The 16,445-nt window shown below is 41.6% G+C and overlaps 1 pseudogene; it reads right to left on the minus strand.

The window, feature by feature from the left end:
- Positions 1 to 727: 727 nt before the first annotated feature.
- Positions 728 to 9,261, minus strand: LOC111954127 (alpha-1-antitrypsin homolog; annotated as a pseudogene).
- Positions 9,262 to 16,445: the final 7,184 nt, after the last annotated feature.

Below are 16,445 nucleotides of genomic sequence, written 5' to 3' on the forward strand. Positions count from 1 at the left end.
TGGGGTTGAGAAGAAGAGGGGGTTTGAAGAAGTTAATGAACAAAGACAGTTTTTTTTGTGGTCAAAATGGTGGCTGCTTTATGATCTGGTCTGAGAAGCATGTGTAGATTAGACACCCCATTGAGATGCGCCCCCCCCCCCTTTCAAAGTTCTTTTATCACTTTTTCACTGTATATAATACTTTTCTTGAGAACGGCAAAATAGGGCTATGTTAGACCTGTCATCTTTGCCAAATAATGCTGAGATGATCTCAGTTAAGAGGAGCCATCAGTAAAATTGCATGCAGTTAAGCCTATGCTTGAGACATCAGCCCAGTATAAACTATTCCAAATTCTGGGTTCATGTTTAAGTTTTTATTATCTAACCAGTGTCTTTCGCAATTTTTTTTAAACATTTTTGGGAGATGCATTAGGAAAAAAACATCCATTCCATAAAGGCTAATGAAGCCMTTTGTCCAATTGGATTATCTGAAGACAACTCACGTAGACATAATGACGTCACATCAAATCGTATATTGCTATCGCCAGAYTGGCATGGACATCAGTAACATTTTGACAGAACCGCAAACACAGAGACACACACAGACACACAACTCTATTCTTCTAGGTATACAGTAGATAGTAAAAACACATGTATGGGTTCAAAACTCCCTGACTTGCCTAGACAAAACATCCAACACATGAATGGTCTACAGCAAACCGAAAAGTCAGATACCGATCCTTTATGTTTCACCACTAGCATGAGAGACAAAGACCTTCCTTCAATCTCCTCAGATGTTCCTCCCACTCATTATCTCTCCCTCCATCCCTCTCCGTCTTTCACTCGGCTGTGGGGTTGGTGATCTTGTCCATGAAGATGATGCTCTTGGTAGTTCTCCAGGATGAAGAGCAGGAAGGGCCTGTTGAGTATGATGGTGTCTGAGAGGGACATGGGCATGATCTCTATCGTAGTGACAGTGGCCGCCTCAGTCCCTTTCTCATCTAGACTCAGCACAGTCTTGTGGGTCACCTGGGGTGGGAACAGGAATGGGTTCATTTGATGTCAGACACCATTGTCCTCTAAGTGGCCATAATATAATATAATAAAATAGAATGGAATAGAGTCTTAATATTCCATCAGAGACAGAAATTATTCTTCTACTTTGCTCCCAATTCCCTCAGGCAAACAAGAGAAAAGAGACCTGAGATGGATGGTACCTATCATCAGAACCTAATCAAATCAAATTATATTTGTTACATGCGCCGAATGCATCAGGTGTAGTCCTTACAGTGAAATGCTTACTTACAAGCCCTTAACCAATAATGCAGTTAAGAAGTTTTTTTTTAAATAAATAAAAAATAGAAAAAAGTAACAAATAATTAAACAGCAGCAGTAAAATAACAATAACGAGGCTGTATACAGGGGGTAACGGTACAGAGTCAATGTGCGGGGGCACTGGTTAGTCGAGGTAATATGTACATGTAGGTAGAGTTAAAGTGACTATGCATAGATAATAAACAGAGAGTAGCAGCAGCGTAAAARAGGGGTCTGGGTAGCCCTTTGATTAGCCTTTCCGGAGTCTTATGGCTTGGGGGTAGAAGCAGTTAAGCCTTTTGGACCTAGACTTGGCGCTCCTGTACCACTTGCTGTGAGGTAGCAGAGACAACAGTCCATGACTAGGGTGGCTGGAGTCTTTGACAATTTTTAGGGCCTTCCTCTGACATTGGCAAAACTTGATGATAGTGTTGGAGTCGTGCCTGGCCAYGCAGTCATGAGTGAACAGGGAGTACAGGAAGGGACTGAGCACACACCCCTGAGGGGCCCCAGTGTTGAGGATCAGCATGTCGGATGTGTTGTTACCTACCCYTACCACCTGGGGGCGGTCCGTCAGGATGTCCAGGATCTAGTTGCAGAGGGTGGTGTTTAGTCCCAGAGTCCTTAGCTTAGGAAACAACACCTTCAGTTTGGTTTCCTCRGAGATGGCAGAAAAGTCCGCTTTGTTATCGAAGGCACTGACCATACYTATCTCCTTCAGATAGTCTACCAGGGAGATCTCTATATATGATGCAATCAAATGTTCATTACAATCTTTAATTGTCAGCTCATACACAAACCACCCTGACCATACGTTAAGAATAGATAATGTTATAATGAAAAGGTGCCCTATAAAAAAAATATCCTCTCACCTCCTGAAGAGGCTTTAGTTCCAAGTGCTACACAGACCACATGCCATGAACGAATAGAGAATGTTAAACTACAAAAGTGTCTATAAAATCAAGTGTTCTCACCTGAACAGGTTCTCGTGCACATGCTTCAGGTATTCCTTGTTAATGAAGGCCTCCACATGCSCTATCGTGCTCTTGTCGGGCAGGACTACCATCATGGAGGAGTTTCCTTTGTAAGGCAGCATGACCACGGTGGTGAAGTTATGCTGGTACAACTCATAAAGACCCATCCTCTTCATGTCCACATTGACCTTGGGGGTCTGCTTGGCATCAAAGGGCTTATCCCAGTTCCTTGGAGAAGTAGAGGAAATTGCTACTAAGGGGTAATAAACACGGGGAAGCCGAAATAGACTAAATGTTACAAGCCTAAATAGTTTTTTGTTCTGCGCATACCTTTTCTTTTCATTATTAATTGACACATCTTAATTGACACATTAATTTCCACGTGTGGAAACAAACAATAAGTCAGTCAGTCAAGTGTATTCTATCATTGTTCTAAAAGCAAACAATAAGTGCACGCCCGTTCTGTCCTACTACAGTGTCCTCCTACATCTGAAGAAGACGTAGTTGATGAGCACCATGGCCGTATCAGGGTCCAGATCCTTCACCAGGTCTGTGATCTTGTCCTGGGTYGTCATGGCGATGAACTTGTTGATCTCGGCGACAGACTCTGCGGGGTTCTTGAAGTCAATGGTGAAGCCCTCGCTGGCGTWGAAGTGCTTGGCATCCTCCAGGAACTTGGCCAGGGGCTTGATGCCATCCCTCAGTGCCACGACGCTGCCCATGTCCAGCTGCATGGCCTCCCCAGTGTGGCCCAACATGTGGTTCAGGTGCTCGTAGGCCTCGTTCACCTGCTCCGGTGTAAAGGTGTAAAGGCACCATAGCCTAGAGCAGAGTACAGGTGGCTGTGGGTGTCTCCCTTAGCCCCAAGGGACAGCATAGCCAGGCTACAGATCCCAGGCGATGCTGTCGACAAARTCCAACTCAAACATGTATACCGTTTAGGACAGAAATATGAGCGCCCAATCTTTGMCATATTTGCATTTTGGAAAGACAAAATAATGGGTAAAAGCCTGGGTGAAAGACTGGCTGGCACAAAAACAGGCTTGAATTATCAGTTCCCGAAGGAAATTGCAGAACTGCGCAAAGTTCTGTACCCACTCTTCAAGGAGAATAGGTTAAAGGGGAAACTTAGCTCTTGTAGTCGATTATCTGTATATTGATAACCAGATGTTCCGAGACACCAAGACTACTCCATGGCTGTTCTAAATATTACAAAGTTCCCATAGAGGAGTCGAATAATGGAACACCCAATACTATCCATGGTAGGGATTGTAATAACAAAATATATAGGAAAACAATAAAATACAACAATTRAGAAATAAACTACAATTACACTATAGCACTCAAGATAGGTAATGTTGTAAAATAATTGGTATTCGACTTTCTATTCATGGTATTTATTAAATAGATAATACAGCATTAGAAGAAAGGATAACTGGACCACAAAAGTACTCAGAATCAACATGGCAGGGATAAAAACACAGCGAACAGCGAACAGAGGACATGAAGGCGTGGTATGTGGGTATGTGCATGAAGGCGTGGTATGTGGGTATGTGCGGGTGTATAGTGATGGAAGGTGGGGTGTGTGTTTTTGTGTTTGGAAAAGTGTGCAGTTTAAGCGACTGAAAAAGGAAAAGGGTTGCAAATCCCAGAGCCCATGTGTGTCTGTTCGCAGGACTTGTGAGATAGAGCCTTCAATTTTGTACAGATATGGGATATACATTTTAAAATATATTATAAATATAGTTAATTGATTGTCCTATCATGATGGAACGGTCTCCAACCCTATACCCTAGACACCCACCTGAGCGACCCATACACTAAGGAGAAGTCCTTATCTGTTTTATGGGCCTACTGTAAGTAGCCTATACGCAGCCAAAACAGGAAGATAAATGCAGTCAGAGACCTTCTAGAGCAGCACCACCCCCTCAAGATTCTGAGCCTGCATGGCAGGGTCGGTCCTACAAAGCCAAAGCCCCCTGATGGGTGAGCATAATATACAAGGACTTTCTCAAAGCTGCTAATGAGAACCTTGACGACCTCGTACCTAGCCAGTGGGGATTCYRGTGSGGTGCCCCCACGCAGGTAGTGGCAGTGCTGGCAACACTAGCTGCAGTAACCTATGGGGAGGGGGTCACACTAGGACAATCAGAGAGAGRGGCAAATTATTGTGGCCCTGGTGGCACAAAATAATCAAAGGTCTGACTTCACAGAGATGCTTGGGGAAAAAAGGAGGACCAGCGTGAGTGTGTGTGTGTGTTTCAGAGGAAGAGGGTGTATCTGATCTCCATCAGCAAGGACTTGACATTTGTTAATTAAATCTCCCAATTTTTGCACATTTTTGCTCAATTTTGCATGCCTTCTAAAACAGCTGCAACTTTACATGCATTCGCACATCAAGTCCTTTCTTGAGTTGGGCTCAGGGATGGAACAACTGTTGAACATCTGAGCTTGTGGTTGTTTGTGGGCGAAAGGGGTCGAGTGTGTATGAGTATGTATATCCCATATCTGTTGGATGGTTTAATGATGTTAGGGACAATATAAGATGAATCACAAGAATTGTTTACTAAAATAATAACTGCTTGCCCAAAATGTAGTTTTTGCAATGGCAATCCTGGTTATAGGTAACAATCCTTCGCATGAACTGCCTACATTATTATGCATTTTATTAGTGAATTGTGGAAATGAAGATACGTAAGATTTTTTATTTTTAAGTAACTACAGTGCATTCTGAAAGTATTCAGACCCCTTGACTTTTTCCACATTTTGTTACGTTACAGCCTTATACTAAAATTGATTAAATTGTTTCCTCATCAATCTACACACAATCCCCAACATAATGACAAAAACAGGTTTTTATACATACAAAAGATACAAAAGAAAAAAAAAAATACAAAAGATACAAAACTGAAATATCACATTTACATAAGTATTCAGACCCTTTACTCAGTACTTTGTTGAAGCACCTTTGGCAGCAAGTACAGCCTCGAGTCTTCTTGGGTATGATACTACAAGCTTGGCACACCTGTATTTGGGGAGTTTCTCCCATTCTTCTCTGCAGATCCTCTCAGTCTCTGTCAGGTTGGATGGGAAGCGYCACTGCACAGCWATTTTCTGGTCTCTCCAGAGATGTTAGATCAGGTTCAAGTCCGGCCTCTGGCTGGGCCACTCAAGGACATTCAGAGACTTGTCCCGAAGCCACTCCTGCGTTGTCTTGGCTGTGTGCATAGGGTCGTTGTCTAGTTGGAAGGTGAACCTTCATCTTTCATCTTTCCCTCGATCCTGACCAGTCTCCCAGTCCCTGCCGCTGAAAAACAACCCCACAACAGGATGCTAACACCACCATGCTTCACCGTAGAGATGGTGCCAGGTTTCCTCCAGACGTGACACTTTGCATTCAGGCCAATCTTGGTCAAATAAAATCCAATAATATTGGTCACATACACATGGTTAGCAGATGTTAAGGACAACAAAGTCAAGGTATTGGAGTGGCCATCGCAAAGCCCTGACCTCAATCCTATAGAAAATGTGTGGGCAGAACTGAAAAAGCGTGTGCGAGCAAGGAGGCCTACAAACCTAACTCAGTTACACCAGCTTTGTCAGGAGGAATGGGCCAAAATTCACCCAACTTATTGTGGGAAGCTTGTGGAAGGCTACCCGAAACGTTAAACAATTTAAAGGCAATGCTACCAAATACTAATTGAGTGTATGTAAACTTCTGACCCACTGGGAATGTGATGAAAGAAATAAAAGCTGAAATAAATCATTCTCTCTACCATTATTCTGAAATGTCACATTCTTAAAATAAAGTGGTGRTCCTAACTGACCTAAGACAGGGCATTTTTACTTGGATTAAATGTCAGGAATTGTGAAAAACTGAGTTTAAATGTATTTTGCTAAGGTGTATGTAAACTTCCGACTTCAACTGTATATACACAKKATAGATCATACATCGATTACTAATCATGTCAAGGAAAGCACCTAGTGGACTAACTCGATATCATGGCTGGTTACACAAAGGAAGGGAGTTGGGTTTGAATRAAATAGCGGGAAGACTGAGGGACAAAGGAATTGGGCCTCTATCAGACCTTGAGAAGCTATGCTACTGTAAATACATAATCTTATGCATTCTAATAACCCATTCAGCCCATTCAGAAAAGGAAAATGCAAGATATATTATTACTCTGAGCTGCCCTTCAATTGATGGATCGAAGATGGAAGACTGGTTTGCCCAGCAGAGATCACCTTTGAAGAATCTTTCTGGTCGTAATGTTGTAGAACGGTTACGTTGAAGTACCCTGCCGTTCTTAGGAGATTGTATGTCCTTTCCAAGACCACGTACGTTTACAGTTGCAGCTGATAACTCGACGTCTAGGATGTATCACTTCTTCTTTAGTGAATAATAGTTCAAAGTTCATACCAAGTTGTCATAATCAGCTCGTGCTGTATTCTGGCTGGTCTAGTCAAAATCCACCATTCCAACATGGTGATCGTCACCTCCACGTTCAAATTCGCCCTTCTAAACGGTTGGACAGCAGTCCTCACATTTCTGGAACTAAGGTTGACATCCGTAAACAGGCTTTTGTACTGTGGGAGAGAAGAGCGTGTTTCATATTTCTCAACCAATGTCTGTTCACTTGGGTGTGGCCACTGACTGGGTCTAAGTTTTACTATGAAACAATTATCTTATTTAGGAGGCTAAAGTTACATTTAATCTTTTCACAAATAGTTTCATATTTAAACATTTAAATTGCACAACAATTCCATGTGAATCTGATAACTAGAATGTGTAGACTTTCCAAAATACAATTTGTCGTCCTATCATCAGATATAATGTCCCAGACAACAACTGATCTGACATCATATTCTTTAAGTACCAACGGACACTTTCAACAGGTTGAGAAAGGGAAATATTGTTCCATTCCCCAGCCTTTTGATGTTACCATACTTTCTCTGTGGTGACAAAGGGCTTTCCAAGAGTCCATTCTGCAGAGTGGAGAGAGAAGGGGGAAAGGTATTTATGAGGAGGGGGTCATAAACCTCACCCAATAGGGCAACGTCATGACAACACAGTGACCTTCTAGACGATTCTGTGCTTCCAACTTTGTTGCAACAGTTTGGGGAAAGCCCTTTCCTGTTTCAGCATGACAATGCCCCGTTCACAAAGCAAGGTCCATACAGAAAAGGTTTGTTGTGATCGGTGTGGAAGAACTTGACTGGCCTGCACAGAGCCCTGACCTCAACCCCATCGAACACCTTTGGGATGTATTGGAACACCAACTGCGAGCCAGGCCTTATCGCCCGACCTCACCAATGCTCTTATGGCGGAATGGAAGCAAGTCCCCGCAGMAAACATCTAGTGGAAAGCCTTCCCAGAAGAGTGGAGGCTGTTATAACAGCAAAGGGAGGACCAACTCCATATTAATGACCATGATTTTGGAATGAGATGTTCGATGAGCAGGTGTCCACATACTTTTGGTCATGTAATGTACTTTAAAGGGCAATTCTGCCACTACTTAATCCTATATTCATTATCTCTAGCACCATCTTTCTACATATGTGAAAACGGTGCGTTTCTATTAAAGGTCCTAAAAATGCTTCTGTGACATCACAGGGTAGGATTAAAGGATTTAAAAAACGGATTTTCAAAAACCTGCAACGAGGGATGTTATTTTCTTGGTCCCCACATCACCACGAATCTCAGTGTTTGAAGATCACTGTTTTTAAAATGTTTCAACTTTTGAKGATGTCATTGGGTAAAACTTTGTAACTTTACATTTTTTCTACTAAACTTGGAAMTGCGCTGATTTCACATATATGAACACTGGTATTACGCTGGAGGTAATGAGGTTGAAAAGGGGCGTCATTGCCCTTTGAGTAAAGCGTTACCATACTCTAGTACCTGTCCAGAAATAATTCAAATACATAAAATATACAATGTGTACATTTTGGGTATTTTATCATTTCAGTCATTTTGAAACCCTGTTTAACAACTAACAAACCTCATGGCATGGCTAAAAGAGTGAAGGAACTCAGCACTGATAAGATATACATATGTTCATTTTAGCCTAACATAGGAACATTTCCTGGGCATAGAATTAGATACACTTGTATTACCATTTCACCTTGCAAACACCTACTCATTCTCACAGATTTAGCAGTGAATGCCTATTATAACTAGGTACTGCTAACTATCATAACTAAACTATGATATAATCAAACACTTTCAAAACTTWAAAAAAAATGCAGTGACAAAAACAGTGCTTACCTTCAATGTCCTCTTTGCCAGAGACAGTTTGGCAGCAACTCTGTCAATTTATGGTCCTGAGAGGATCAGCCGATCACATTTAATAAATTATTTACCAGACCCACTCACTGACCTGGCTGAACAGGAGATTCATCTGGCCAGGCTGACTAGCTTACATCATGATGCAACATGGCTCAGCACTCTTGAGAAAAGCACTGCAGGGTTATAAGGACGTTCCAGTATTCTTGGTGCCTTCAAAATAACTCAAAACAATTGAAGAGGTGCAACATCAAGAAGTCTGTCATTCTTTCCCCGCATCACACAAAAAATCAGACTTACTTAATTATTCTAGGTCGTTCTTAGTTTGTAGAAGTCCTGTCATTTCAGAAAGCAGAACTACCATAAATACTTTCCAATCTCCACAATGTTTTATGACATTCCACCCCTGTAGACCTGTAGCTTTACAACTAAACTCCATATTGGAACCACCGATTGGCTTATGATGGTGATCTGTCACTGTTGAAAGCTGGGAACAGATTATTGAGCCAACATATTCCTGCCACTCATGAGGGATCTGCTGTCTAATTCATCTTGCTCTATTTTATTCATCATTTTCATCTCCCCGAGTTTGAAATATCACAATGTAATCTGTGGGACTTCAGCATGGAAAAATTGAATCTCATTCTAACTCAGAGCTTTGTCTCAGTGTGTCTTCGTGAAATGTTTGATTCTAAAACTGACCTCCATCTTGTAATGTACACTCTTTGAAAAAGGGGTTCCAAAAGGGTTCTTCGCCTGTCCCCATAGGAAAACCCTATTTTGTTCCAGGTAGAATCATTTTTGGTTTGAGCTAGAACCATTTTGGGTTCTGTAGAACCCTCTGTAGAACCCTTTCTACAGAGGGTTCTACATGGAACCAATCAAGGTTCTTCAAAGGGTTCTCCTACAGGGACAACAGAAGAACACTTTTAGGGTATACAATCGGGGCCAAAAGCTTTGAGAATGACACAAATATTAATTTTCACAAAGTCCGCTGCCTCAGTTTGTATGATGGCAATTTGCATATACTCCAGAATGTTATGAAGAGTGATCAGATGAATTGCAATTAATTGCAAAGTCTTTCTCCTTTGCCATGCAAATGAACTGAATCCCCCCCAAAAAATTCCACTGCATTTCAGCCGTGCTACAAAAGGACCAGCTGACACCATGTCAGTGATTCTCTCGTGTGAGTGTTGAGAGGACAAGGCTGGAGATCACTCTGTCATGCTGACTGAGTTCGAATAACAGACTGGAAGCTTCAAAAGGAGGTGGAGCTTGGAATTATTGTTCTTCCTCTGCCAACCATGGTTACCTGCAAGGAAACACGTGCCGTCATCATTGCTTTGCACAAAAAGGCTTCACAGGCAAGGATATTGCTGCCAGTAAGATTGCACCTAATCAACCATTTATCGGATCATCAAGAACTTCAAGGAGAGCGTTCAATTGTTGTGAAGAAGGCTTCAGGGTGCCCAAGAAAGTCCAGCAAGCACCAGGACCGTCTCCTAAAGTTAATTCAGCTGCGGATCGGGGCACCATCAGTACAGAGCTTGCTCAGGAATGGCAGCAGGCAGATGTGAGTGCATCTGACACACCAGTGAGGTGAAGACTTTTGGAGGATGGCTGGTGTCGAGGATATGGCCTGGTGTCAAGAAGGGCAGCAAAAATCCACTTCTTCTCCAGGAAAAACATCAGGGACAGACTGATATTCTGCAAAAGGTGACAGGGAGTATGGACTGCTGAGGACTGGAGTAAAAGTCATTTTCTCTGATGAATCCCCTTTCTGATTGTTTGGGGCATCCGGAATAAAACAAGCTTGTCCGGAGAAGACAAGGTGAGCGCTACCATCAGTCCTGTGTCATGCCAACAGTAAAGCATCCTGAGACCATTAATGTGTGGGGTTGCTTCTCAGCCAAGGGAGTGGGCTCACTCATAATTTTGCCTAAGAACACAGCCATGAATAAAGAATGGTACCAACACATCTTCCGAGAGCAACTTCTCCCAACCATCCAGGGACAGTTTGGTGACGAACAATGCCTTTTCCAGCATGATGGAGCACCTTGCCATAAGGCAAAAGTGATAACTAAGTGGCTCGGGGAACAAAACATCGATATTTTGGGTCCATGGCCAGGAAACGCCTTCCACTTTGTGGAAATTAATATTTGTGTCACTCTCAAAACGTTTGGCCACGACTGTACACTGAGCATGCAAAACATTAGGAACAACTTCCATGAATGATTTTCACTGTTCCCCCGTCCTCAGCACTGCCTCAGTTCGTCGCGGCACGGACTCTACAAGCTGTCGAAAGCGTTCCACAGGGATGCTGACCCTGAAGTGGATTTAACAAGTGACGTCAGTAAGGGATCAGAGCTTTCACCCGGATTCACCTGGTCAGTCTGTCATGGAAAGAGCAGGTGTTCTTAATGTTTTGTCCACTGTGAACATAGCACCTTTTTATTCTAAACGCGTTGCCTAAGGACAGGATGACGTTCAATGCTATGCCATCAATATCTCTGTCATTGAAATGATTGTCAATCAATGAAATGATTGAATCTGATATTGACTGATGATTTAGTTTGTATAGTGTTCTTTCATCCTAATTGTAAAACAATTTAATTGTGAAATTGTAACGTAATAAAAGTCAACCCTAACCTGTATATAACATGAAACTATTTTATTAACAGAAGTGTTTTATCTAAAATATTAAAGTAAAACCAAAACTAGAGCAGAACAAGTACATTCTTAGCAGTTTTCTTTAACAAATGCCCTTTCATCCCATCATTATGGAAATCTACAAAACGCAAACAAGCAGGTGGTTTCTGAATCTGGTTTTAATGATCAAAACATGCACTTCAAAGTATCCATTTCAAAGGCACAGACAGTCCACAAATACAGTTTCCGATGCAACATTTCCCAAGTTTATATCACAGGGTACATATTAAAAAGCAAAAAGAMAATTTTCCATTATCTGAAAACAATTCTTCATCTTATGATCACCAAAGGGACACAAACAGTGGTATGAGTGACAAAACAAAAAAAAGTCTGAGGATGTTATATTTCTGTCGGGTCCATGATTGTCCCTATGAGCAGGATGAGGCCTGTGAGCTCATCATACACTATAAGCATAAATGGTCTGTCGAAAGTAATCCTGGAAGGGACAGAGAAGTCCAGGGCGATGTCCAAACTCACATTTGCCCTGCCTTCAGCCCCGACCAGACCTTCCAGCAGCCGCTGGCCACAGCCTCCTATTTCTCCCCTGCCTGGCTCGCCCGGGTCTTTCTCTCCAGGGTCTCTGCCTTGCACTATCACCTGGACCGAGCGCTCACAACCTTGGTGGGGGCATCAGCGGGAGCTATGCGCTGCCCTCACACGCTGGAGGAAGGGTGGTGGTCTCAGCGTGACGGTGTGGAGTGGCCTTGCACTGGACGGGAACCAAAACCAGACTACCAAATTACTCAAGAATCTTATGCCCAACACCAGAAGCCTGCCAGCGTAAACAACAACACACACATGAACACTGGTCAGATACCTGAAGCTCATCACACGTGGCCGGACAAAACTCATTCTGATAACCTATACATTTAAAGGTACATTTCTCATTTTTAGAAAAATATATATATTACTAGTTCTCTGATGCAAATTAAAAATATAGTTGTTTAACTCAGTAGTTAATTATTCTCTTTGTCAAATTAGTTCTGAGCACAGATATCATGTAATCTTTATCTCTTTAGTGTAGACCAGTGGTTCCCAACCTTTTTTGGTTACCGTACCACCAACTGTAATTTCTCTCCCACAGAGTATCCCTGAAATACCTCTCTGTGCATGTTTCAAACAGTAAACCTTATGGACTCACAAGTTTCAAAGTATCCACTGTGGATAGCCCATGTACCCCCAGGGGTCCTAGTACCCCTGGTTGGGAACCACTGGTGTGGCCTACAGTATAACAACATAAACCTACTTACATATATTATGAAGTACTATGTTTGTAATTGAATGACAGGGTAGGAAAGTCATCTATAGTGCATTTATATTTGCAAAACCCTTACAGGTAAGTGGGAGCATCCATTCGACAGGCTCACACCGTCTGTAGACGTCACACCGATCAACGTGAACGGGTCGTCGATGTTGGGAAGCTCCCATGATGTTCCGTGAAGTCTACACTGATGAAGCTGTATGATACTAACTGTTCCACCACAGTGCTGTGGCTACCCTTCCTCCTTCCTCTCCCTGACCCTCCCCCAGGCTGGCCTCCCTCCTGCTGCAAGGAAGAGGTTCAGCTCCTGGAGGAGTGTCTCTGCAGCCAGGATGGACTTTTGGCTCCAACCTGAATCCTGGTACACTGGCCTCGACTCTCCTCAAAGGAGGAGGCAAGTGGGTGGTATGTTTGTTCGAGTGTGTGGGTGAATGGGTGTCTGTGTTTGTGTGGGCAGGTGATGGATTGGTGGATGTGTTTCTGTGTGTGAATGTGCACGTGCATACGTGAATGCGTGGTTTGAATTGTGGGTGGTGTTGTTTGTGTGGTGGGTATTATTGATGTGTGCTGTGTTGAGGGACCTTTCTACAGACCACTACGTGTCACGAGTGCTGTTTGTTTAGCAGAATGAATTGAATTGTGCTGAGCTGATCCGAGTCAGCAATAATGACTTATTTCTGCTTCAGTAAGCGTCAAGTCGCCTACCACATGGGCTCATGCAATAAAAGACAGCTTTCTAAACAAATCCATTAACACATTGATTGGTATTTTTACACAGGCAGTCATAAATCTGCTTCCCAAAGTTCCTCATGAAAAATGCTGCAGTTTATGAAGTCTACTGAAAGCGTCTGGGGTATCAGCCGACTTCTCTGGGGTTTCTTAAAGAATACCCTGAAACTCATTCAGCTAGGAGGATAACTGGAAAGCTTTGACGTGACAATACATAAAGATTGTTATAGTTGGAAAAACCATAGCTTATTTGCTATTTAATCAGGATAAGGAATTCTTACAACCAACAAAGTGCTACTTAATACAAGATTGCAATGCAGGTGCTTCTCACCTGCATTGCTTGCTGTTTGGTTTAGGCTGGTTTCTGTACAGCACTTTGAATATCAGCTGATAGTAAGAAGGCTATATAAATACATTTGATTTATTTATAGTGAAAACATAGCTTAGTCCTATGTAATCAGATAAGGAATTCTTACAACAACCAAGTTCTACTAGTATAAGTGTATCAGAAAGATGGCAGAATTAGACTTTCCTCAGTTTTATGTTATTTATTATGATCCCCATTGCTGCTGCTCTTCCGGCAGCACTACTCTTCCTGGGTCAGCAAAAATTAAGCATTTATTCTATTCTGAACATACATACATTTAACATATTTCACAAACATACTTGTTCCCTCAGGCCCCTACCTCCACACTTACCACATATCTTACAACACAAAATCCACGGTACGGTGTGATTTACGTGAGTATTTATCATGTGTGTATGCATGTGTCTGTGCCGATGTGTTACTCTTCACCAAAATCTTCTCAACATCACTCTCTCTCCCCCCCTCTCTCTGTGGCTCTAAGTGATAGACTGAGGTCAGAGGGGGAGTTGGACTCCCCCTGATCTTCCTGTCCCTTCCAGATTACTTTCGACAACCATTTATGCTTATAGTTATATGAGCTCACACCTCATCCTCTCATATGGATAATCATGACCCGACATAAATTAAAACATCCTCAGACTTTTTTTTGTTTGGTCACTCATACCACTGTTTTGCTGTCCCTTTGTGCACATAAAGATGAAGAATTGTTTTCAATAATGGAAAAATTGTCTTTTTGCTTTTTAATATGTACCCTTGATATAAATGGAAATGTTGCATCGGAAACGTATTTGACTGTCGTGCCTTTGAAATGATACTTTGAAGTGCAGTGTTGATCATAAAACCAGAATTCAGAAACCACCTGCTTGTTTGCGTTTGTAGATCCATAATGATGGATGAAAGGGCATTTGTTAAAGAAAACTGCATAGAATACTTGTTCTGCTCTAGTTTTGGTTTTACTTTATATATTTTTAGATAAACACTTTCTATTAATAAAATAGTTTCATGTTATATACAGTTAGTTGACTTTTATTACGTTACAATTTCACAATTAAAGTTTTACAATTAGGATAAAAACACTATACAAACTAATCATCAGTCAATATCAGATTCAATCATTTCATTGATTGACAATCATTTCAAATGACAGAGATATTGATTGCATAGCAATTGAAACTCATCTGTCCTTGCAAACGCGTTTAGAAAGAAAGGTGCTAATGTTCACAAGTGGACAAAAATTAAGAACACCTGCTCTTTCCATCGACAACTGACCAGTGAATCCGGCATGTGAAAGCTCTGATCCCTTACTGACGCACTTGTTTAAATCCACTTCAGTCAGCATCGCCTGTGGAACGCTTCGACAGCTTGTAGAGTCCGTGCCCGACGAACTAGCAGTGCTGGGACGGGGAACAGTGAAAATCATTCATGGAATTCGTTCCTATGTTTTGTCCACTGTGAACATAGCACCTTTATTCTAAACGCCGTTGCCCTAAGAAGGTATGACGTTCAATCTATGCCATTCAATATCTCTTCATTGAAATGATTGTCAATCAATGAAATGAGAATCTGATATTGACTGATGATTAGTTTAAGGTTCTTCATCCTAATTGTAAACCCAATTTATTGTGAAATGTAACGTTAATAAAAGTCAACCCAACCTGTAAAACATGAAACTATTTTATTAACAGAAGTGTTTATCTAAAATATAAGTAAAAACCAAAACTAAGCAGAACAAGTACATTCTTAGCAGTTTTCTTTAACAAATGCCCTTTCATCCCATCATTATGGAAATCTACAAAACGCAAACAAGCAGTTTCTGAATTGTTTAATGATCAAAACAGTCAGCTTCAAGTATCCCATTCAAAGCACAGACATCCACAATACAGTTTCCGATGCAACATTTCCCAAGTTATATCACAAGGACATGATAAAAAAAGCAAAAAGACCCAATTTTCCATATCTGGAAAACAATTCTTCATCTTATACACCAACAGACCAAACAGTGGTATGATGAACAAAAACAAAAAAAAAGTCTCTGAGATGTTATTATTTCTGTCGGTCCATGATTATCCCTATGAGCAGATGAGGCCTGTGAGCTCATCATACACAATAAGCATAAATGTCTGTACGAAAGTAATCTGGAAGACAAGAGAATCCAGGCGATGTCAAACGTCCCCCCCCCCCCCCCCCCTCTGACTCATCTCATCCACCTCTAGAGCCCACAGAAGAGGGGAGGAGAAGTTGTTGAAGAAGATTCGTTCAAAGGTCAAGCACATCGCACAGACAATGCATACACACATGATAACATACTCACTAACACACAACACACGTGGATTTTATTGTAATATGTCGTAGTGGTGTATTAGGCCTGAGAACACAGTATGTTTGAAAATATGTAAAGTATGTAAGTTTCAAGAAATAGAATAAATGTCCTTAATTTTGCTGGACCCCAAGGAAGAGTAGCGCTCCAGAAAGAGCACAGCTAATGGGATCATAATAAATACAACATAAACAAACGGAGAAAGTCTAATCTCTGCCCCAATACTTTATACACTTATACTAAGTAACTTATCGTTTAGAATTCCTTACCTGATTAAATAGCAAATACAGCTATGTTTGTCCAACATAACAAAATCAAATTCAAATTATTTATATAGCCCTCTTTACATCAGCTATATCTCAAAGTCTGTACAGAAACCCAGCCTCCTAAAACCCCAAACAGCAACCAATGCAGGGAGAAGCACCGCATAGCATCTGTATTAAGAGCACTTTGTGGTTTGTAAGAATCCTTATTCCTGATAAATAGCAAATAACTATGGTTTTCCAACA

The sequence above is a fragment of the Salvelinus sp. IW2-2015 genome, linkage group LG28 (genome assembly GCF_002910315.2).
Source record: "Salvelinus sp. IW2-2015 linkage group LG28, ASM291031v2, whole genome shotgun sequence".
NCBI classification, from domain to species: Eukaryota; Metazoa; Chordata; class Actinopteri; order Salmoniformes; family Salmonidae; genus Salvelinus; species Salvelinus sp. IW2-2015.